The sequence below is a fragment of the Triturus cristatus genome, chromosome 2_1 (genome assembly GCF_964204655.1).
Source record: "Triturus cristatus chromosome 2_1, aTriCri1.1, whole genome shotgun sequence".
Lineage (NCBI taxonomy): Eukaryota > Metazoa > Chordata > Amphibia > Caudata > Salamandridae > Triturus > Triturus cristatus.
The window spans coordinates 475,318,672-475,344,347 of record NC_140581.1 but is presented as its reverse complement, the minus strand read 5'-3'; the positions used below and the strand labels follow the sequence as shown (position 1 = coordinate 475,344,347).

The 25,676-nt window shown below is 45.6% G+C and overlaps 1 long non-coding RNA gene across 1 annotated transcript in view; it reads right to left on the bottom strand.

Moving 5' to 3' along the window:
- Positions 1 to 1,736: 1,736 nt before the first annotated feature.
- LOC146865503 (uncharacterized) overlaps positions 1,737 to 25,676 on the bottom strand; it is a 73,138-nt gene continuing 49,198 nt past the window's right edge. The window contains exons 2-3 of the long non-coding RNA XR_014976649.1: positions 5,727 to 5,773; positions 1,737 to 2,685 (exon numbers count right to left, since the gene is read on the bottom strand). This is a non-coding gene — a long non-coding RNA (uncharacterized LOC146865503). The remainder of the gene's footprint in view (positions 2,686 to 5,726; positions 5,774 to 25,676) is intronic.

Below are 25,676 nucleotides of genomic sequence, written 5' to 3'. Positions count from 1 at the left end.
TTAGAATCCCCATGATGTTGCAAGAAAAGGACGCAAATTTGGCGTGGATACCTTATGTGGTCAAAAGGTTACAGGGGCATTAGCGCGCACTACCCCAAATAGGCTTAGCACAGGGGGGAAAAGGCCTAGCAGCGAAGGGGTTAAGGCCACATCTCGTTTCTTAACAAAATTGGTGGAGCCCTCCTAAACTTGCCTGCAGTTGCGGCCGGCATGGCTCGCGGGTGGGGGGGGGCGGTCGCGTGGGAAGGGGGTGGTCATGGGGGAGGTCACGCAGGGGAGATCACATGGGGGGGTCATAATTTATAAAAAATGTAAAACTTACCTTGAGGCCGTGTCCCATGTCTTCTAGGATCCTGCTCTCCTGTCTCCAACAGAAACAGGAAGCAGGCAGCCAGGCTTCCTCCCCTAAACTAATCACAACGTTGCATGCAGCGTTGTGATTGGTCTGGAGAGCCGTAACACGGTGCTCAGCCAGGGGCTAGAGGGGTGGGCATGTTCTCCATGCAGGCTCCATTGCACTGGACAAACAGTCTTTGCGCACTGAGGCGTGCGCACACCACTCCTCCCCTGAGCAGAGCAGCCCCGCCCGCAAAGTAAACATAAAATGGTAATAACTAAAAGTTATTACCATTTCATGTTTTCGCTTCTCGCACTGCCAGAAAGTCGTGGGACAAAACTCCTCTGCCATAGTGGAGGAGCCACCCCTGCTTGCCCGCTAAGGTGTACCAAATCACCGTGGTCCACTGCATGCTCCACAACATCAACATTGCCCTCTGATGGAACATCCCTTACATCCCAGTGGATGCAGACCATGAACAGCCACCTGTGAAGACCCTGAAATGCCAAATGAAGATGACAGTGGTTATCGGAAGGAGTTGACTTACATCAAGATGTCATTGACAAGCTCTTCTTATGACTGTAAGTGTATCTATATATTTACTCACTTTCACCGTTACATTAACTATTGATGTGATGATGAGTGAAGTATGTGGTGTTAATTTGATAGGAAGGGTAAGCTCAGGATAATCAAGGCCCAAGGTGTTTGTTGGCCAATGTTTTGACACATTGACTACTGTGTATAGTATCATTGTTGATGTGTGTCATCATTGCAGGACGTACGTCTTGTGGCACACCACTACAACTTGGTTGTGACATTCCACCAGATACTCGAACAGTGTATTTGAATTATCCTGTGGCCACAAAATAGACTACTAGCATGATTTTGTCTATTGGTGTATCAGATGTGGGATTCATATTGTGAGTCTGTAAATGTGGCTCCAGCTCTTGATTTCAATCAATGATAGTTTGCCTATTGAATCTGACTATTTTAGAATCCAATCCTTTCTTCCATGGTGCCATGGCCTGGAACTGTAGATGTGCAAATGGCACTGGGTATTTGGATTATGTATGTGTTGTAACGTTTTTGGAACACTATGACTACCAAATCTTTGTTACTGTTCAATAAAAAACTAGAGGTTGATTTGTGGTTTGTATATGTCATTTCTGACATATGTGTGGCACCTTACCTACAGGGAAATCATGTTGGAATAGACAAACGTTGCATTGGTTTACATTATAAAATCTATAGAAGGTAAACTGACAACAAATTGAAAAAAGGAATACAACAGCAGTCTTTGATATAAGTATTTTGTGGTTTTATTGACCAAAACTAAAACAAATGAAAGAGGGTGAACAGAAATGACCAAACTAAATATGGAATTGTCAGTCGTGGTAGATGAAACTATCATTGTGGTGCCAGATTTATTTGAAGTCGTCAAAGTCCAATTTACACCTGGCATCAGAAAGGTAAATGTGTTCATAAATAGTCCACAGAGTGAATGTTAGGCACACAGTGAAGGAGATTAGGTGTGGGATTTCGTACTGGTGGTGGATTTTTTGCCTCCCTCTCCTGCTGATAGTTTGGGAGGACATCCCCACGCCCCAATAGCGGGGTGTAGCAATGGGATCCACAGCTGCTGCAACTGGGATAGTTGCAGGCAGTTCCTCCTGTAGCAGGGACTCCCTTTCTGTGGCTGCCCCAGATGTACTTGGCCTGGGGGAAGATGGTGTTGGGCCACAGAGAGGGGTAAATGATGCAGGGAAAGCCCTGCACACATGGGTGAGTATTCCCTGCAGCACCCCAATCAGGGAGACCACATTGGAGTTGTGTTTCTCCATCTGGAGACTGCGCTCCCTTTGCAGCTGCTTCATCTCCCGGAGATTGGTAATGAGCTGGCCCATCATGTCTTGGGACTGTTGGCTGGCTCCCAAGACGTGGTTGATGATGGCCTGGGTGACTGTGATCTCAGTGGCCTCACTGTCCTAGCCCACAGGTTCCCTCCCATGTACACTACCCCCCTACCCTGTGCCTTTGAGCCTGTGTGCCCACTCCCACTGGGTCCTGGCTTGATCGGTAGTTGGTGGTGGCTGAATGCCATACAGGACTGCGGGGCACAAGAGGGTCATGCTGGTGCTTGAAACATAGGATGTGGAGGCAACAATTGGCTGTGGTGTGGTGCGATTGGGTTGGGAGGTGTAGCTGTGTGCTGAGTAAGGCGGACTGGAGCCGTGCATCCAGGCTGACCAGATGAGCCAGCATTCTCATTCTCATCCCCCTGGAGACTTGATCTTGGGTTAAAGTTGAGCCTGCCTCAGCTGTAGCCCCATGTGGTCTTGCAGTTGGACCTATCGTGTATGAAAAACACTAAATTGTAAGAGTCTGGATTTAACATGTAAAACATTTGTAGTTAACACCTAAAGCAACCTAAAAGCAAAATAATGTAATGGTGAATAATTTCTGTGGTAATTTACACAAATAGTTTGAATTCCACACAACAACTTTACATCAACAGGTGAGAAGATGTCCTTAAAATACAAAATGGTAGTTAGAAAATATACATGAGATATACCAAATTTTGGACACAGCACAGTTTAGGTGAGGAATGTGAAAAAACATTCCAAGGCCTAGCAGGAATCTAGAAGGATGTTTGTCATTGGTCATCAGATGAACAATGCAGAGTACAATTTTGGACGCCACCACTTGTATTCAGCATACCATATGACATACCTTAACATTTGTAGCTCAAAACAGTTTGATCAATGAGACAAATAAAATAATTTCTATTCCATAATAAGTAATGGTCGACATAATCAATTGACCCAAAACACATAGGATTTGATGAAAGGCAGATTATGAAATAAAGGAAAAGAATCATGTGAAATCCTTTGTAATGCTATACCAACTGACCGGCCCCTAACGGAGGGAGAGTATTCGTACTTAGATAAAGTTAGAAACCCACAGCACGGATGAATTCTCCTGAGAATTCGCATGAATTTAATTCCTTTGATGTTGGGTTTCACTGCGAAGAGGTATCGTTTTAATGATGTGACACCCTGCCCATGCGACAGGTCTTCTGAACAATCTGACCTTCATGTATTTTTTTCTGCAACTTTTATAAGGAACAAAGATCCAGATACATTTGACCTCTCTTAAGATGTTATAACTCCTCCAAATGCCACTCCGCTGTGTATTTTAAAAAAAAAACGTAATGACCCTTTTGTTTGTTTTTCTGTAGCTTTATTTCTTTGGGCTTGCCGGAGAAGGAGGCAATTTGTTTAACTGAAAATTGTAGAATTCTTAAAAGTCACTTTGATCTTCCTTACCCACCACTTAGTAGCTTAGGGAGTTGATTAAAGGGAATGAAGAAGGGGCATTTCCCAATATTTTCAATGTTTTTATAAGGTATCTAATGTGGTTTTTAGTGCTTTTATGACTGTGATAGTCGTTTATCTGTATTTAATTTTCATGGCATTTATACTCTGGGATCATTGCTGGTAATGAGATGTATGAATCTGTTTTGCCCTTATCTTATCGGCTAGCGGCACTAATCAACTAATCTTTTTTACCGGAGAAATGCTAGAAATGAAGTGTTGTTGACCAGGGTCTGTCATATATACTTTGTATACTATTTGCCCCACCAAGATTTTACTGATTGTTAATTTTTAATGTATTGGACTTTTATGATCTATGTCTTTTATTTGGATCGAATGAAGTTATTTGAATTGAATTGACTTGATGAATGCTTGTCAGTTTACCAGATGTGAATAAATGAAAGTAAAGAGAGAACTGACAAATATAACATTGCAATCTCATTTTCACAAAACAGAAACAAGGCATCATCGTAATTGTAGTCATTTTAATGTAACATTGCTATGACTTGCTACATTGTAAGTTGACCATACCTAGTGATAATGTGCAGTAAAAGGAGGGATACCATTTACAAAAGGAAACACATATGTGAAGCTTGTTATCTGATGTAGACACACTTACAAGCGCATCTTGCTTCATGTAGAATGTGAGGGAGATTGATGCCTGTAATCTTAAACACAACAAAACACATTCCTACCAACAAGTGAGGATATGCTACAAACATATTTAGGTTTCTATGTTTGTAAAAAGTGGAAAACACATTGGCAGGAGCTACATTACCAGCAAAAGGAAGATTTAGGTTTAGTGACACATTGAGAAGTGTAACTTACCAATCTCCACTCCACCAGGGATTCCTATCAAGCCATCAGGTTGCAGGATCTGGTAGATCTTCTCCTCCTAGGGGTGCAGATTTAAATGGGGCCTGAGGGAACCACTACCAATCTGCCTGGCTTCCAGATGGTGCTTGGAGACCAGGATACGGACTCTCCCTGCATGTCATTCCATCGCTTCTTAATTTCCTCCAGTGTGCGCACGTTGTTAGCAAAATCATTCATTCTGTCAATTATACTGGTCCACATTTGCCTTTTCGGTGCATTGGTTGTATATTGGATTTGGCCTCCAAATAATTGTGTCTCTACTCTGATGATTTCATCTACCATGACTGATAATTCCACTTCTGTAAAATGCGTATTTTTATCGCCTGGTATTTCTAAATTGGATTTATTTAATCAAGTATCTAGGTCAACATTGGAAAAAAGCAGTAAAAGGAACAAGAAACAGGGAGAAAATAATACTACAGGTTCCTGTGTCCTCTGGGCTGTCTGCAGAGTAGTGCTGCAGTGTAGTGGCAAAGGACCATGATCTGATATGGGGTGAGTTTTATTGGGTGGTATGCAGGTGAAAGGAATTCACCGACAGACATCAGGTGTGTGTATTTTACAAACATTCCATGGGCCACAGGAGTAGAAAATTCGGACTGCGTCTCACAACGGCATCACGCCATCGGGAAAAACAACCAGGACACTGCCAGTTCAACTATGAGATCCTAATATTCTCAGCGCAATCCCGCCGCCCTGATGATGATGGAGTACTAACCGCCAGCCGAGTAGTCCACCGGGTACGCAGCGCGTGAGCAGTGACTGTGGCAGGTAACACTCTCGACGCGGGCAATGGCCCAGCCTGCATGGATCTCAAAATGGTGGGCAGGAACACTGCCTACTCAATGGCGTTTATGGGACTGCCACTGCGGCGGTCCAGTGGCAAGACCTCCAAGATCGAACTCAGTGCTTTAATCATCATAAAACAACTACATAACACAAGTCAACATAACACATTGATACATTAATAAAACAGTGTATGAAAATGCAAACCAACACTCTAGTGAAAAAGTCTAAAACTAATGCAGCTAAATGTACTAAAACCCAACAAAAACACTATAACTAACCTATAGACCTCCCTACACACACACTCCCCAACCGTCAAAACCCCCCAAAAAATACCTTTAAAAAGGTCTTACCTGTTTCATCAAATAACAGCATTTCACGGCAACCTGGATTCTGGAAACTAGACCAACAAGGACACAAATGGACTACAAAATAAAAGGTAGCAGTACAAAAAATGGCCAATATATGAAACTAAAGAAAAGACTATTGCTCCACAGAAATGAAAATAAGTAATAAATGTTGACTAAATGTATTAATTTTTTTAAAAGTATTAAACATGTAAACCATGTAACAAATGTAAAAATAAATAAATTGCGAAGTACAAATTAAATAATAGTATAAAACTACAATCATTTAATATATACTGAAAGAACTTATGTTAAAAATATGCATACAAAACAATTCAAGAAATGTTAAAAAAAAATGTATATAAGAAACAAAGTCTGGAATATGTACAACATACACTACAATTTAAATATGATGTGCGTTGTTTATAATTGTTTTATTTATCAATATATAAATGTTTTTAAACTATGGGGCCGATTACGATGGTGGTCCGACCTCAACCTACGGCTTGTCGGTTGCAGTCTAATAGCCATCTGCTACTGCGGTCCGACCTACACATTAAAATGCGTGCAGTCTGAGGCAGCAGGCGGAGGGATCGTCAGATGCTTTCCAACGGGCATCGAAACACACTATAATCCCTTTATGAACCAGGCCCGGCTCCTCCATTAGGATTATGATGGCAGTTTCCGACAGCCATTCCATGTTGGCCTTTCCGTTATGGAAAGTCTGTCAGAAAGTGTCTTTGGGGGTCCCTAGCAGGATCCTCTTCCCCTCTGACCCTCAGTTTGGCCCTCTGTAATGGGGCCTGGAGGCACCTCAACATCCCTGCACTGTGTATCAGGCACCGTATGGTACATGCATGGATGTTTGAAAACATCCATTTTTCAATGGAAGCTTGTGCTGCGGGCCTTTTCCGCCCGCCGCACAAACTTTCATTGAAACATTTACGTTTCTGACCACCCTATGGGGGGTTACATCCAAATACTGTGGTTGGAACCGCCGACCTAAGGTCGGGCGATTCCCAATCCGCAAAGGTAGCAGGTGGACATAAGTCCGCCCAACATCGTAATTAGGCCCTTTGGGGCAGATTTATGTTTCCTGGCTCATCCCTGCAAATCAGCAGGGATGCGCCAGGAAAGACGCGTCACACAAGTTTACCCTTGCGCCACCACAGATGCGCCGCATTTACAATGCAGCACATCGTGGCGAAAGGATAAACAGATGCGTGACGCATCTGATGGTGTAAGGGCGGCGCATTGCTGGAGCCGTGTCGCAAGCACGACGCAACTCCAGCAATGCTCAGGGGCTGCCCATACCTAACATGTTGCGTCATGCCTTACGCCTGCTTCAAGCAGGCGCAAGGTTTTGACGCAGCAGCGTTGGAAAAGTGACTGAGTGAAATCTTGTAGATTTCACTGCGTCACTTTTCTGAGGATTTTTCCGATAGAACGCCCACCCTGCATACATTAAACCTGACACAAGTTTAATGTGGCGCAGGGCTTTACACCGTGACGCATCTCCATAGATGCGTCACGATGTAAATAGGGCACAACGTGGCGCAGGATTTATGCCGCCGCTGCGTCACAAAAGTGACGCAACGGCGTCGTAAAAGTGGCGCAAGTCTAACATAAATCTGCCCCAAAATGTTTAAAATGCAAAATCATACATTAAATAAACTTTGAAAAAATAATTTAAATTGAAAAATGTGTTGCATAACTTTATTCTATGAAAATATGTAAATAATAATGTTATTCATTACAAATATATAACTAACAACTTTTTTAATTATCTGTCTAAACACAAATAATACCAATTAAATGACAAACTATTCCTACGGCATAGAAATGCAGTTCAAAAAAGCATTTCACACTAAAATGGTTAAATTAAATAATCACACTCCAATGTAAACCATTTTGAAGAAAGTCTTGAACACTAAAGGGGTAATATTTACTATTCTTACTCCAAGCTAAATCAATTTTAGGAAGGTGTTGGATACTAAAGAGGTGACATTTACTATTCCCACTCTAATATAAATCAATTTGGTGACGAAAGGGGTGACATTTACTATTCCCACTCCAATCTAAACCAATTTGGGGAAGATGTTGAACACTAAAGAGGTGACGTACAAGTCTCACTCCAACCAAAACTAATTTGGGGGAAAGTGATGAACACTAAAGGGGTGACATTTACTATTTTCAATACAATCTAAAACATGTTATGTAAGGTGCTGGGCACTAAACATTTTATATAAACAATGAATACTCCATATTCACACATAATTTTTGATATATAAATTAAAATAAAAATTACTCGAAGAACACAATAAACCAAACTAAAAACCTATATATTTAGAATTAAACATCGGAAAGGGGAGTTATATAATTAGTTTTCTGGAGTATAACTCTGAATAAATCCAAAATGGAAAAGGGCTAGAAAGCATTTTATCAATGCTCCAAAGCGCACAGGTTTTTGTGTGTACACAAACTTACAAGGCAAACCACAACTTCTTCTCACCACTTGCCCTTCTTTCATGCAGTTTACTACTGCATAATTCAATTGAAAGGACTATCAATCACAAATCCTCTGCTAGACGATGCAATACAAGTTTTGGATAAGGTACCAATTCTCTACACCATAATACACAAGACCTGATTATGGGGGAACACTATTCTTTTTAGGTCTCGGCTGCGAAAGGCTGCGCTTGCGCAGTCTCGCTCCGAGATTTAATGAGTTTGAGTGACTTTGAGAAGAGGGGCTTGCACCCGCCCCTCTTCTCTCCTGTTCTCCATTGGCTGGCCTCTTAAATGCTGGCCAGCCACTGGAGAAGAGATCCAGTCACTCCGTTGAAGCCCCGTCCTTTTCGGATCGGGAGGCGTGTTTTTTGCGAGAAGTCTCAGGGAGGAGACAACAGCAAAACACGCCCCCAAATCCGAAAAGGACGTGGCGTTTCTCCGAGGCATTTTCTGCTGTGCCTCGGAGAAAGGCGGTGGTGTCCCGGCGTTGCTCCCTCACCTGATCTCCTGGGCAAGGATTTTATAGTGCGGCCTTTGTAGTGTCAAGGCTGCTGTGCTAGCGCTTATTAGGGGTATTATCTTGGCGGTACACCGGCAGGCTCCTATATTTTTCATGTGAATAGCGCTGCTTCTGGTGTGCAGTTTTATAGAACGAAGACTCGGCCTGGGGCATCGGAACGTTTTAAACGAGCACTGGTTACATTACACAAGATCGGGTGTTATTTATTTTATTTCTAAGCCCAGCGAGATTGAGTGAGTTGTCCAGAATCCCAGGATGCAAAGCTGACGCCGGGACTCGAACCTGGTTTCCTAGACCCGTAGTCACCTGTTTTGGCAGGAACGCCAGATCTCTCATTGTTTACTCGGCACTGCCAGACCCTTTGGCGTAGGTTGCTGTCCTGTTTGGCACTGACTGGCCAGGTACAAGCTGGAGTCCTGCCGGGCGCCGTTTACCGTTTTAATTGCTTGGGGAGTTGGTCACTCCCAGCAGATACACCGATCCGCACGCGGTACGGATCCGGTAACCCTTGACTGGTAACGCCCCGCAATGAAATGCCGCGTGTGTTTCACAACTCCACATTACGTTGAGGGATGCTTCCTTATCTGAAACCCGAGACTGCCCCGCGACAACCTCCACTCTCAAGATGGCACCCGCTGCCGGCCAGTATAACTCCGCCCTGTATCCAACCTTAGACTAGGAAACGAGAGCAGAGCTGGGAATGGAAACCGAAAGTGCTCCGGGGCTGAGCGGGTGCCTGGGCTTCTCGCTGCCTCACTCGATGCAGGCGGGCACAGGCCGGCATTCGGCCTAAGAAGTCACCCGGGCCAACCATGGCCACTTAATGATTCCATCGGCACAAAACCTCTAAGCCCCGGACCTCCAGCGACCCGCGGAAGCCGTGGCCTATCACCAGCCTCCCGCCGACCCACCCGGCCATGGTCTATGGCTGACATCCGGTTTGGGGAACCGGGAACCGAGCGCAGATTTGCATTGGCCCGGACACGCCCCGACTCGGAAGCAGAGAGGGGCACCGGGGCTTGGATTCCAGCTCCCCGAGGCCGCCTCCATGACTTTCATGACGCCGCCACACACTGTAAGAGCTCAACAGGTAACTGGCGCGTGGGCGGGAAGTAAACTACGAATGCAGAGGGTACAAAATGTATCCTAAAACCAATTCTTGTTTTGGTTGCTGGGTCGCCCATCCTAACCCAGAGAACCCTCGTCATGCTTGTAGCTTAAGTTATAAGCTTAATCCTCCACCCTGTCCACCTCACCACCAGTATCCACCCACAGTTCACAGCAGTGCTTCTTAACTTATCTGTGGATCCCCACTTCACTATTGGAAGTCCGGGACTCCAGCCACACCAGTTTCTACGAATTGATCCTCAAATACACTAAACTACACAAGTATCCATCAAGCAAATACACAAGCTATTAACTGCTTTCTATAATTCACACTAAAAATGACACAAAACGAAATTGTATTTATTGCACACCTTGCCCTACACTACACCCATTCTTATCAACCCGCTCACCCCCAATCACCTATACCCTTCCACCAACCACCCCACCTGCCGTGACCGCGCCCACTCTGGCAGAGTGTGAACATATCACCCCTTTGAATCGAAAAGGGACCCAGCTCTCCCTGTCTTTTGTAGTATTTGTTTATAAATGTTTATGCATTTTATTAGTGTTTGCGTAACATATGTCAACCAGAAAAAGTGGCCCAATAGGGGGCTCCATGCACTCATCTGAAAGGAGGTCTCTTTATCTTAAGCTGGCCCTGCACTCCACAGATACATCCACCCACCAGCCGCCTTGCTTCCTTCGGAGGGAGGCAGGCAGGCCCGGCAGCGCCCTCCTCATCCCCCCTCCTCTGAGGCCACAGGCCTGTTGCACCCACACGAAAGAGGCGTGAGATACCCGGCACCAGACACCATGAACATTCTCCAGAAGCTCTCCGCGCTGGGGAGGCAGATGAAACGACACCCCGGGGTGAGTGTGGCCTATCACCCTGTGCCCCTTGCTCCAGGCTTGGTCTCATGACCAGCTGGCCCTGTAAGGTAGCTGTAAGTTAGCTCAGTGGGTTCACTTACTTGCTGACGAGATTGGTCTGTAAAGGGTCGATCCCGGGTGGTACTGCTCAGCCTTTCATCCCCACCTATCCCATAAAGTAAGCCACCTACCCCATAAAGTAAGCAAACAGTTTGCTGGGTGATTATATTCCTGTTAACTGCGGAAAGCAGACCAGTGGGTCTGCGTGCCTGCTGCGCAGATCAGTGCCATCAGAGATTTGAGTCCTTCGGAAACAAACAAATAAATACCATGACCAGGAGCTTTCGCAGTCAAATCTGCAACCAATCGCAGGAAGACAATTTAGTGCGTAGCATGAACTCTTGAAATGGTCATTCATGACATTAAAAAATATGAACCACCTGTCATTTGTAGCGCATTCAGCCAAAGCACCCTATATAGAAAATATGTATATCGGCAGTGATCACTGGCGTTATTTCACCTTCTTCCCAGACCACTTTCTCCCTCTCCCCTATTTTGCTTTAATATGTCATATACAAATTTGTCCTCGATTCACACAAAAAACATTCTGTCCGCCCAATGTTACTACATCCAAAGGACGTTCCTCTGAAGCTTAATTTTGAGAAACGTGCTTATTCTATTTTTAAAAATGCAGGCACCACGCATCATCTCTTCTTTGTCAAGTATGGTATTAAAGGTAATTACTTTAATTTAAAAAAAAAAAAAGTAAATAAATTGATTTGTTTTACCGGAACATTAAAAAGCGGAAGCCCCATTGCTATCTCTTTGAAAAAGTTGCTTTTAGCTCTTTGAGACGTGAAAACGCTATAAATAGCAATTTCCACTGTGCGTATCATATTATATGGTAGTATATTATATTACCTCAAAATGTTGTTCTCATTTTGTTCATCTCAAGTGGCTCTGTGTGTGGGTGCAAATGCAATAGGTCTCGCATTTGAGAGTGATTAAGCTATTGACATTGTAAATAACAATGCCAATAGCTCTAACTTTACCAATGCCGAGACCATTGCATTGTAAATGCTTGTTTATATAGTACCTGGGGAAGTCTGAAACTATCTCTGCCACAAGGTGGCTTCGCCAAGAGGCCAGTCATACCTAGATCCCCCTGTTCAAATTTAAAATGTTTGTCAATACACCAAATACCACCTCATCTCATGAGTAAAACTAGAAAAAGTGTGAGAGGTCAGAAAGTACCTCACGTAAGCATCACCAAGGGAGCTGCTGATTGGTACTCACCAGTTTGCTCACGCTATCATCATTGGTAACTTTCATGACCGTGAAGAAAGAAAAAGATGGGAGGTATTCTCAAGGAAGTGGCGGTGAGAGGCTTTAGCCTCCTTGGGTAAACGCCTCTGACCGCCACTTCAGAAACGCAAGGCTGCACCCTGTTCTCAAGAATGTGGTGCAACCTGGCGTTTTCCACTGCAATGGCGCTAAGTTTCACGACTTAGTGCCAACACAGACATCCTTGCACCAGAGTGCAGGGGTGTCTATGTGCAGGGGAGGGTTGTTTATGTACAGGAAGGTGCCCCTTCCTGCACATAAACAGTCCTAAACTACCATTTTATATCTTTCATGTGTGCTGCTTTGTGCAGCATATCAAAGTTACAAAATGGCATTTTTGAAAAGGTTTGTTCATGTACAAGAAGGGACACCTTCCTGTACATGAAAAAACCATGGCATTTTGCTTTTTCCATGTGTGTTGCACATGGCAGCACACATGGAAAAAGCAAAAACGAAGAGAAATAAAGCATTTCTCCTCGTTTCGCCAACTTAAGACCAGGATTTTTCTGGTCTTAAGTTTGGCGCTGCGACCTATTATCGCTGCCCTGGATAATAGGTGGCAGCGTGGATCACAATGGGTGTTGTGGTGGAACGCCCACCGCAACACCCACTGCATGCCCCTTTCACACTAAATTTTGCGTGAAAGTGGTCTTATTCTCAAGGCAGCGTTAAGCCACTTAACGTGGTTTAAAGCCACATTAAGGGGGTTAACGCTGCCTTGAGAATAAGGCGCTGACCCTATCGCCAAGGGAACATCAGAAAAAGTGATGTTCCCGTGGCGATAGGGGCTTGAGAATATGCCCCATAGTGTCGCAATTTTTAGAGGTGAGGGAAAGAAAGTGGAAGAGAATGCAATATCGATGCTTGTGTCATTCTTAGCCAATCGGACCCCGTGATGAGAAAAAAGGAAGTTGCTTCTCCAAGCTAAAATGAGTTGTGACTCACTTGCAGGTATACATACTTTATTAATCACAGTGATCACACTCAGATTAAAAGAACAGCATGTGTTAGACCATCTCAGCTAGAAAGGCCGGCATGTTTCATTGCCACTTATTTTCAGCAATTTCATCAGGGCTTGGGGACCGGTCTCCACCTTAACGATACTTCAAACACAACCAGGTGGTTGCTAACAGAATTAGTACCAGCAACACACCATTCAGGGAGCATGCTCATCTTTTAGCCATGCATCCCCTGCAGAAAGTAGCAGTCACCGCTCGTCAACCGCATAAGTGGTCGTCTCTGTCATGCTGTACATGGAAGCCCCTGATTGAGGTGAGGAAGGGTGCACTCATTAAGGCTATGGGTGCCGTAGCAAAATTTGCTCAGAGTTTGGGATCTTGGCCTCCGAGTACTATAGTTAGGCTTATTCTAACTGCATCTCCAGGGCCTTATATGGTTGCAAGGTCGGGGTAACATGAGTATTGATAAGTTCCAGGGGGCTGATAATGAGTTTCTATGATGCATCATGAAGGTGCCAAGCAGCACCCCAGCTTTCTCTGACCATGACGAGCTTGGAGTAGGCTATTTAAGAGACCTTGTGGCCCTCTGATCCCTGCTTTGCTGGTTCAAGATTTGTACCGGGGTGAGCTCTCATTTAAACCAACAGATCTTCTTAGATTGTTTATCTCTCGATCATGCACTTAAAATCCCCTGGATTGACTATGTAAAGGCAACGTTTGTGACTATAGGCAGGGAGGATATATTTTTATAACCCTCAACCACTCCGTCGTCAAGAGCTTAAAAGGGTGAAGGATTTGTTTCTAGAATGGGCTGCATCGCAGCGTGAACACACTGACTTGTGGAAAACAATGGTACGGGGAATTATACTGCTGAAATCTGGCATGTAGGCATATTTAACCCTAGCATCCAATGAGAGGTACAGGTTTCTTTTGAGAAGGTTTAGGATTAAATTGCTTCACACCTACTGGCCACCCCAAGTGGATGGTCCTATCCTGGACAATAGGTATCCGCAGGATACCCTGCATTTTTATGCTATGTAATTTTTTTTGCTTTCCAAGGAAACAATTTATCATCCCTTTACTGAAACCCCTAAATTTTACTCAAGCTCGTCCGGCGCTTATGTTTTTGTAGCTTTTATCAAATTAACTTGTTTTATCTGCTGTTTTGTTAAGGTCATGTATTTGTGATATTGTTGGAAAGATTTTTGCATTGTTTTTAAACTTTTAATGTGTTTTATATTGTGTTTTTTGCATTCTATTTGCCCCTATGGCTGTTTTTACAACCAAATAAAGAAATAATGAATGACTGGCATAACATATAGGAAACCTTGCTAGTTGGAATTTCAGACATTCAGCATCCCAGCCGTAGGCACCTAAGAATTTTTTTATTTTTTTTAACAAATTAAGCACTGATATAGGTCTTTGTAATAAAATGCCTCATTTTGCATGATCACCCCCATTGATCCTGGTTTGGTTTTTGGACTCTACATTAGGACCCTGTTAACCAGGCCCAGTGCATGTGCTATTATCTAATAAGCTTGTTGAATTGATTAAAATCCTTAATTGCCCCATTCAACTTACCTATAAGCCCCTAGTATAGGGTACCCCATGTGCCCAAAGCTTGTATGTTAAATGGCACTAGTAGACTGCAGCACGCATTGTGCCACCACCAAGGACACATGTAAAGCCTGACTCTAGACTTGCCGTAGCAGCCGAGCTGGGTAGTTTTGAAACTGCCATTTTGGCCTGTCAAAATCACCCTTTTGTGAAGCCTAAATCTTTCTTTTAAATAGTAGTAAGTCAACCCTAAAGTAGACCTTACTAGCTCTACAGTAGGCTGCATAGTATTTAAAATAGGACAGACGTATTACATTGTACATGTCTTTACAGTGAAAAAGGCCCCACACCCATTTTTCACTGTAGCAAGGCTGGCTGAGCCATAGAAAACACTTGGTTACTTTATTATACTTATTAAAGCTAACTTCATATTGGTACTAGCTAGAAAAACACTTCAACACTCAGTTTCATAGTTAAACAAAATCCAACCCAATGATAAAGATGAATTTTGTCTCACTATTTCAGAAACATTGACTATGGAGAGTCACTATTTTTCTGCCCAAAACGTCTTGTAGCCTTTCCAGAGCTTATCCCCAACTGTCACCTGCCCGATGGCTGGCCCCCTGCAAAGAGGTATGAATTGTTCCTAGGAAAGGATAACAAATAAGGGCCTTGGGTGGGTGGAGGTAAGACCTCCACCTGACAGGATGGCTGGGGAAATGTGCCGACCAACCTCACTAGCTTCAAAGGCACCCCCTGTCACAGGCAGATATAACTCACATCTAGGCCTGCCCCTGACATTGTCCATGTAGTCGGTATGGCACCAATCCCACTTGGTAAAAACCTGTTTCGGAACTTGTTTGGAAGGGAAGTGTCTCATTTCCTTAGCCAAAGCTCAGGGATGTGCCTAGAGTTCAGACCAGGGAACGAAAGGTTCTGCCGTGATGGATTTTGCCAAAACAGGGAACTGTGGGATTGTTTAGGGCCAACCCCCAGGATCTTATGTCATAGTAGGTAGGGTTGGCCCTGGGAACTTTTTCCCAGTTGGTCCGGAAGTCTGTCCCACCCGCAAGCTATTGCCAGGCATACATGTGGCACCCCTGGATACCTTCTTCTGAACACACCTGTGGAAGACATAAGAAGGACTGCACATGTTGTTGAGAAAGACCCCAAGGGCTGGACCTACTTCCACTTGTACTCAGGACAAAGAAGTGGACTACAAGGGTCATTTGACCAGTTTCAACTGGATTTGCCCTGGACCCTGCTGGTACCTTCTGGGAGAGTGAGTCCTAGCACCAAGTGGTGCCGACTAGGTCCTGGACCCTTAGCTGGTGTTAGAGTGTATTCCTCTGACACTTAAACCTGCAAAACTGAGCACTTGGATTCTTTTACATAACTTTTCCTGTTGAGAACCAGAAGAGATCAGGAATAACGCCAAAGTAGCAGCCACCGACATTGAGTGACCAGTAGGATTCAACTCGCCAGTTTCCCTCGCTGAAAGGATTTCAACTTCTAGAAAAGTTACAAGTCTGAACGTCGAGGGACTTCACCGAGGCCGAAGTCAAACAGCATCTGACCGTGGACGAGATCTTCCTGGGTATGGATTCCAGATTTCGTCCTCTCAGAGCTTCCCGCTGTCGCCAGTGATGGAGCTAAGTTTCCCGCCAGAGACAAAGCTCACACCGAGGGCCCGCGCTTTTCCAGGCCATCATCTTTAAGCCCTGCTTCAGACCCAGCTGCAGACCAACCTGAATTATAAAATCTTCTAAGTCAGGAGGTAAACTTTCCACTGGGACAAACCGGGGCCTTATACCTGAAGGGCAGTAGCTTTGCGGTTGGCTTCAACATTTGATATGGACCCTGTCTACGTGCGACCAAATAACTGTGATTGGCACTATTTTGACTAAAAAGTCTAAAAATGATATCTCTGGTTCCCTAAATCCAATGTTTGTTGGATTGGTGTCTATTTGTTCATTAAATTTTACTCTATTTTTATAAATTGGAGTGGGATTTTATTGTTTTGTGTTTTCTATTTTTCAACTGATTTGGTACTGAAAAATACATTACGCATTTCTCATAAGTTAAGCCTGTCCTGTGCTACAGCTACCAGGGGTTAAGCTCCAATTTAAATTATTGAGACTCAAATGGACCTGGTACGGAATTGTTACATTATTACTGGGAGAGGACTCACATGCCCTCCAACTAATAATCTAGGGGCAGATTTACAAACCCCTTGCGCCACTATTGTGTCACTTTTCCCATGTTAAAAGTGACGCCAAAGTGGTGCAAGGGGCTTGTAAATCTGACCCCTACTTTCTTAGAGTCTGGTAGTAACCTTCCACGTTTCCTGTTATTTCCTGCAATCAGAGTGAACAAGAGAGCATGTTTGTGCATGTGCAAACTATATTACGTATGCATACATCGTTCCACAGCTCTGGCTCATAAAATATAATTTGTGAAAGCTGTAAACAAAGTTGCATGTGTTGGTCAAAGACTAGTGGTTGCAGATTTAAGTTGCTATAAATTTGTGCCACTCGCCAATATTTTTCGTTTTGGTGTCTGTTTGTTCATTAAAATTTACTCTATTTTTAAAATTTGGATGGAGAGTTTATTGTATTGTGTTTCTACTTTTTAACTGATTGTCTGAAGATCACTCCCCACTTAAATGACCTCATATGAAAGAGGGTGAAACCCTGCCCACGTGGTGCCACTACACCTAAATAGGCTATTATGTGAAAGACAAATAATGTGACCTGAAGAGGCAAATTCACCACTGGCATTGTATGCACATAGGTAGGGAACCTACTTACACTCAGGGGCCAATTACGAGTTTGACGGGGAGGTGGCGGGACCGCCCAGCTGCCCCACCGCCAAACCTGTGTGAGAATCGACTGCCGCATTCTGACTTTTTTAGTCAATGGCAGGCAATTTCTTTAGCGATCCCACTGTAGTGCCGATAAAATAGGCACCGCAATGGGAACGTCAAAAATAGTTCCAGCACGGCATGGTCTGAAACGTCCATGCCGTGCCCCCCCTGTGTGCTTCCACAAGGAGTGAGGCAAAAGAGGTCCTGTAGGGCCCCCTTTGTTCTTGCCAGGGTTTATAATGGAGGGGGAACTGCCATGAAAAACCTGGCAGAGAGGAAACTCCTAATATGCTTGGTGGGACCATGGCGGTCCTGCCAAGCATATGGATGCATCTGGACTGCAATGTTGGCGGTCCCAAGGCGGCACAACTACTAGGGTCATAATGTGGTGGTCTCAAGACCGCCGCCCCACCACAATTCTGGCAGTCCAAGAACTGCAGACTTATAATCAGGCCCTCTGTGTGTGCTGTGTGTCAGAATGGGCCCTGCGTCAGCCCTGTGTGTGAGTGTGCCTATGATTAGAGGGCACACACACAATCTATTAAAATATTTTTTTTCATACAGCTACACTTGTTGAAGCACTGTTGCTCATTGGTACAGATTTACCTTTCTCCCTCATTCGGAAACCTCAGCACTTTTACGCCTGTAAGCTTGCACCAGTTGCATTTTTTCAGACTTATTATTGAGAGAATCATATGATTTTTTTTTAAAGTCTCCCTTTTCCTCTATGTCTGGATATACATACAGACCCGTACAACTAGACAATGTTTCACTGTTAAAAGACAATCAGACTTACAAATGTAATTATTATTTATTATAAGTAGTAGAAAGTACTTTTATTTGATTTCTTTAAAATCATGAAATTACTATTATTCTTCATGGTCGAAACTTTTTTCCAATGGGAAACGTATTTCCCTACACTCCACATAGTTGTAGGCTTATCTACTCCTCTTCCCATCATGACAGGGAAGTTACTCCTTCCCTTTGCACCGACCATTCCCAGAGTGGGAAAGAGTCAGGTAGGATTTTGTAAATGTCCACAAGCTCACAGGTTCATGAGCATACACACACTTACAAAGCAAAGCACACTTTGTTACCCCCACAAACCACTTCTTTTGTGAGATTTACTTCTGACTTGTTCTATGTACTTGCGGCAGAGAATAAGACAATAGTAAAACTATTGAGGCCTTGTATGTCATTTTATGGATAGCTGTCAGGTGTAAATTGAGCCACTTATGGTCCTGAACTTAGGTTTATGCCGGCAAATGTCTTTTTGAATCGGGCCCTGGGTGTGTACCTGTGGTAGCCCATTTCTAATTTCACCAGATGGGTGCCTGAGTATGTACTTTCCCAGCCCTGCTGACTCTGTGTCTGAGCGTTCGCACAACTTGTAAACACTGGGTGTGTGTACTACCCAAGCAATAATTTAATAAGGTGTGTGCCTGAGTAGACAGTCCACATACCACATACCAGTAGTAGATCGCTTGTTCAGGTGCCTGTGCAGAGCAACCCGAGTGGTTGTGTGCTTACTCAGAGGGTATGGAGATATGCAGGGCCAATCCCCTTTCATGAAGTGTTGCTTCTATCCAGAGACTAAATACATCCTGGGTGCAGTCCGCTGTTAGATAGCCTGGGCTAAAATCACATTCCTTAGCACTCCCTGAGAATGCTGCATATCAGCACTTTAAAGCCAATGGCAGTCTCTTTGCCACTCTTACAGTATGATTGTGAGCACAGGACCAGTAACACAGTTGACATGCCCAAGAAATGAATGCAAAGTTTTACAAGTCTTGCTCTATCAGTCACACTGTTTGCCTGCCTAGGGCCTTTCATGTAGCAAGAAACCGGAACTAAAATCTGAGCAGCACAGCCCCAGTCTGATAAGATACAGAAGGCAACCAGAGTTGGACACCTTGTAGGCTAAGTATAGGAAAGGCTGTTTTGTTGTGTGCGCCTGTATGTGTGTCCACATGTGTGGTGTGCACTGAGAGTATAATGATGGAGCGGACTCAATTGTCACAACTCTTGGTATATCGTGGGTAACCATAGCATGATAAAGATCACCCAATGCATGTTGCTGGACATGGAATGATGGCAGTAATTCTTTACATACCATATGAATATATGGTATGATGATCCCCATTTGAATTATTAGTATTTTCTGGCACATCCATGGCATGATCATGCCCACTCCTGTTATAAAACAAGACCTGGCAAAATGGTGATAATTCTTAACGACTGCGGCGCCATAGGCGGAAGGCAAAAAGATGTACACCCCAGTATAATGCTAACCCTAGCATGATGGTTCTTTGCCTGTTGTGGGCATCTATGGTAAGATTGTTGCTACTCATTCTATAATGCTGGCCCCAGCATGATAGTTAGAATTCCTGGCACTTTGTGCCCACTTGTGATATAATGTTGTCTAATGTTGAGGATTCTAGCATTTGGAGAAATATTGTGACATCATTCACCTAAAAGCCCCTATAAAATATGGATTAGATTACTCATAATTCTGCTTAGGTGTGAGACTGCTCTACTCTAAGGCAGAGTAATGTGGACTGTGATGAACTAGACGAGAATGTTTGAGTTGCATTATCCTAAAATGCCTTGGGGTAGGTAAGAACAAGGAATTAATTACCCATTTCTTGGTGTGCGGAAGAATTTGGTTACTTGTTGGGGGGATGAAAATCCACAAGGTATGGGGTAGGTTGACACCCTGCACTAACCCATCTTTCTAATTGGGTGCCAGGAGATCAGGGAGAGGTTCACTCTGCTCCTCTATTCTGTCATCCGGCACCAACAACATGGTGACCTCAGACCTCTCGTGGGCTTCAGCCAATTAAGGTGGAGGACCCGCAAGGGGTTTCTTGGGGTCTTGAAGTCCACCAGGTAGGTGGCCTCTCTTTCCCTCGCCCCATCAATCACCTCATAGAGCTCATAGGGCCCTCCAACGGTCTTGGAGGCCCATCACACACACCTTCTGGCAAGGATGAAACTCAACCAGAGTGATCTTATGGTCATACCATTGCTTCATCTACTGGCTAGCTTCTAAGTTCTCAGAAGCCTTCTTCCAGGACTTCTGCATTTGGTTGTGGAGGGCGAGCATGTAGCTAACCACATTCTGAGGGTAACTTCTTGGGACCTTGCTCCTATCTTTTGTTCATCAAGCTAGAAGGTACCCTCACAGAGTGACCTTTGAGGAGTTCAAAAGGACTGAACCCGACACCTTTCTGTGGTACCTAACCGAATGCAAAGAGTAGGTAGGGTAAAAGGAAGTCCCACTTCTGCCTCATGGGTTCAGGTAGGCCCATAATCATGCTCTTGAACATCTCAACAAGTCCATTGGTCTGGGGATGGTAATGGGTGGACTACTAGTATATTACCCCACATTCTTTCCACGTGGACTTCATGTATGCAGACATGAAGTTGGTATGCCTGTATGACCCCACTTCCTTGGGAAAACCCCTTAGGACCCTAACCACTGAAGATTTAGTTATGGTCCTCAGAGGGATGGCCTCGGGGAACTGTGTGGCGTGGTCCACCAAAGCCACGATAAACCTGTTGTCTCAGGAGGTTTGTGGTCCATTAGGCCAACAATGTCGATCTCGGGGCGTGGCTTAGCCGTGAGCAAAAATGGCCGCTCTTAGCTGAGCTCCCTACGCCTCAAAGGAAATAACCATTTCATCCGTTCTGAATCCAGCCAGCTCTTCGCCATTGAGGACCAGCACAGAAACCCCCAGACAGCAGGCAAGCTCCAGGCCCTCCAAAAGTCCGGGGAAGCACCGGTGGAGGGGTCCTGACCCCTTGCAGCACAGCGGTGAGGCCAACTGGAGAAGAAGCTGCCTGCAGTGGGCCCTTGATGGCCCGAGGCCTTTAGCCTCGGTGCACTGTTGGGAAAGGCGGCGAAATCCCGCATGGTGCGGGACCAACAGGCGTCACGAAGAAATGAGCAGATGCAGTTCCAGTGGAAAGAATTAGCGGAAGGCGGCAGAAGCCGACGGAGCGCTTTGGGAGCTGTAGCGTTGGGGCCCGAGGCGGCGTCCGGAGCTCCCACATACACTGGAGCGTGCAGCTACAGTGGAGGAGCTGCGAGTGAGACAGGGCCAGTGAGGGCCTCGGAGGAGTTCCCAGACACCCTCTGTGATTACCACTGGAGCCAGTGGCAGCCAGTGCACGGTGCCTCACAAAGAAGAGGCGGGGAGGGCTCCCGCCATGCAGAGGTGAGCCGGGTGCCGGGTATGGCGTCTGGAGCTGAGGCATTTCCCTTGGTGTGGACCGATATGAGGGCTAAGGGGCTAGACCCATGGGGCCCTGGGGCTTGGCCACTCCCCAGAGGGTACTCGCAGCCGGGCTGAGTGAGTTGCTGCCACAGGCTCATGCTTTGGCCCTCAAGAGCACGATAGACTGTGGACACCCAGGCGCAAATTATTCACAGCCACCACGACAGGCAGATTCACCAGGGAGGTAGCTTCCCTATATAGTCCCAGATGGGTTAACAGACCTAAACTACGGCTTCAGTGGGATCAAAAAACCAGGGTCTAAAACAGCAATAATCAGGTTCACTAACAGGGTCAAATTGGACTAAGCAGGGAAAGGAGAGAGGGAGTAGAGAGGGGCACGCTTAGGAGAAACAACCCCATCTAATACCAGGGGCTAGATTCCGGTCCGAGATTGCGCGAGGTGACTGGGGGGCCCGACAGTTGCTGGAGAAACAGTGGAGGAGGAACTATCACCTGCACGAAGGCTCTGACTCACTTAACATCACTCTGGGGACACAGCAGACAGAGAGCCAAGAGGTTCACATGCACGCGAACAAAAGAGAAAAGGTGAAGCCCAAATGATAGTCGCGGACACAATCAAACAAAATGGACAACTATGCATTCCCGAAGCCCACGCAAACCGAGGGACCAGAAGGAACAGCCAAGCCCTCCCTAACTGCCATAATGACTGCCCTTAGTGACTTGAAAGACACTGGAACCAAAAATAGGCGCAGTAACAGTGAAAGTGAACCTAATCCGAGCAGATTTATCGAACCTCCGAGAGAAAGTCACAACTGCAGAAATGCAAATCGCCCTGCTCCAGTCAACAACAAAGCACCTGGAGAGCCAGGTACTGAGTCTTACTCATCAAGTCACAACACTGGCGATCAAGCTAGAAGATCAGGAGAATAGGGCCAGGAGGAATAATGTTCGAGTGGTGGGGGGTCCCGGAGGGGGCGGAGGGCCCCAGCGTGAAGCTCCTCCTGGAAGACTTTATACTAAACAGGCTGAAACCCAAGAGGCTATCCAAAATCTTTGTGGTGGAGAGGGCCCATCGAGACCCGATTTCCCCTGCCCAGGCCAGGAGCCCCCCTAAGGACAATGATTGCACAAACCTTCAACTTTCGGAATTGCGACGCCATCCTTCAAACGGCCAGAGCCTCAGGAGATATCCAATTTGAAAACACTCATGTCAGGTTTTTTCCAGTCTTCATGTTGCTGGTGCAGCGGAAACAAAGGAGCTTCAAAGCAGCAAAGAGAGAACTACGTGAGAGGGGACTTAAGTACATTATGCTATTTCTAGCCAAGTTAAGAACTATAGCAGATGGTAAGACTTGACATTTTGTCGACCCAGATTAAGTATGGAAGTGGCTAAAGGAACGCAATCCCGGATCCAACAACAGAGGAGGCGGGGCAAAGCAGAGTCGGAAAGACATGGGCAGAGTACAGAAGCATAGAGAAAGATCAATCGGACGGGGAGATGGAGCCCCGGAAGCTGGAGAAGATGCAGCAAGTTGAATATTGTGGGACCTGTATCCTTGACAAGTAGGAGGGGGGTAGATGGCACCATGGCAGTAGACAGAAAAGTCCATTTAGAAATAATGGAAATACAGTAAGAGATTTAGAGAGTGAGAAATATAAACGGTTGTATGTTTCTAACACACTAAGCACCATGCTCACGCGGCTGAAACACCCCCACACAGTGTGTTGACAAAGTTTAGGGTCGTGGGCGATGGGCGCTATGTGGGTTGACGAGTTTGGCATGGGCAACCTACTTAGCAGGGTGGCAGGGAGGGGGGAGGCGGGTGATAGGGGAGAGTTAGAAAACACCAGTTAAAGAGTTAACTTTGTTCAGATTAGCACTCAGGGACAGATGGAGATAGGCTATATGGCCAGAAATGCCAACAACCCATTTCAGGTATGTCCCAACTCCAGGTGGAGTTAGAGGGGAGAGAAAAGGAAAGGCTTTCCAAATGGTACACCTGACATCCCACCAGGATCTGTTAAAATATGGTCCTGGAATATCAATGGCCTCAATAGCGGGATAAAATGAACAATGGGACTACAGTTCATCAAGAAACATACTCCAGATATAGTTCTGGTGCAGGAAACCCACCTCTAGGGTAATCAATATAGGGCATTGAATCGATATGGTTGCAGGCTGCTGGCACACGCAAGATATACCTCAGGTTACAGGGGGGTTGGAATACTGTGCAGAACATCCTTTCCATACACACATTCACAGCAGTGGTCCAACCGTTTAGATAGATACGTAGCAGTGATTGGCCAATGGGAGGCAGGGCCGGACTGGCCGTAGCGGGCACCGGGCAATCCCCCAGTGCGCCGCATCGGGTGGGGGCTGTTTTTGTTACAGGGCCGTTTTTGCAGCATAGCTGCAAAATCGTCCCTGTAACAAAATCGGCCGAAAACCGGCCCTGGCAAAGAGCTCGGCGGCAGACCCAAGCCCCGGGGGGGCGGCCGAGCACTTTGCCAGGGCCGGTTTTGGTTCCCAGTCCAGCCCTGACGGGAGGGGAGGACCTTAAACCTGTGCTCAGTGTACGCCTTGCTGGGACTACAAACAGCGACCCTTGATATACTGGGTCCTTTGCTATTAACTCGCCCTGAAGGTAGAATAATATTGGTAGGTGATAAGAATGACATTGTATCAACAGAACAAGACACTCTGAGGAAAGTGACAACTGAGAGGAAGATGGGCTCATTGGGTGAGTTTATTCGAGCCCTGGAACTTAGCGATATCTGGAGACATCAGCACCCCGAAATTAGGCAATAGACACATGTAATGGCATCCCACTGGAGTCTCTCTAGACTCGACTATAAACTCACCCAGGCCAGTAACCTAAGAGACATCTGGAGGGCAGCACATATAGCACGAGGAGTGTCGGACTACTCTCCGGTGGAGGTGGTTTTGGAAGAGCCCCCAAGAGATTACTCCCTCCTCCCCAGAATTGACCCATGGTACCTTAAAGATAGTAAGATCAAGTCAGCTCTTAGAAAAGGGGCGGAACAATATTTTGCTGAAAACATAGGATCTGTAGACTCGAAGGTAACACTCTGGGAAGCGTTCAAAACAGTGATCAGGGGCCAGCCCCAGGCTCAAATAGGCGTGACAAAGAAGGACCAAACTCTGAAATGCCTGTCACTAGAGGATGAAATTACAGACCTGAAAGCTCAATTGGGGAAGGGTGGCGTAGAAGACTCGAAAATGAGACATAAACTGCAGGTGAAGCATGAGGAGTTAAGGGACATAACGGAGGACAGTTGACTCCCTCAACACTTACTTCATTGAAAAAATCACCATCATCAAATCTAGCATGCCCAAGTCCACCACACTACCTGACCCTCGCTGCTCACTCACCAATCCTCATCATCTTGACCAAATCCCCCTTATTACCCAAGATGCCTTTCTTTCATTACTTAAAAAGGTCTGCTCCGGATGCCCTACGGACAGCTGCCCCCCCACATCCTTCGGGAAGTCTTTCTCCACTATCCTGAACCCCCAATGTCGCTCCTTAACAACTCCCTTATTAAAGGCATTGTCCCCAATCTATTTAAGAGCACAGAAGTCGTACCAATTCTAAAAAAAACTGTCACCGACCCCTCAACACCTAGTAACTTCCATCCTATTTCACTGCTGCCCTTCCTGGGTAAAATCTTAGAAGCCCATGTTGCCAACTGCCTCAGCACCTTTGTAGAGCAATCCCACTATCTGGACTCATAACAAGCAGGTTTTAGACCCGAACACTCTACCGAGTCGGTCATCTTAGCAGCTCTCGACGAATTAAGAAGGGGGGCTGACCGAAATACCACTCAAGCCCTGGTGCTCCTGGATCTTTTGGCCGCTTTCGACACGGTCGACCACCATCTGCTGGTCGACCGGGTCGGATGCGCCGGGATCCAGGGTCTCTCACTGAAGTGGATCTCCTCTTTCCTCAGTGATCGCTT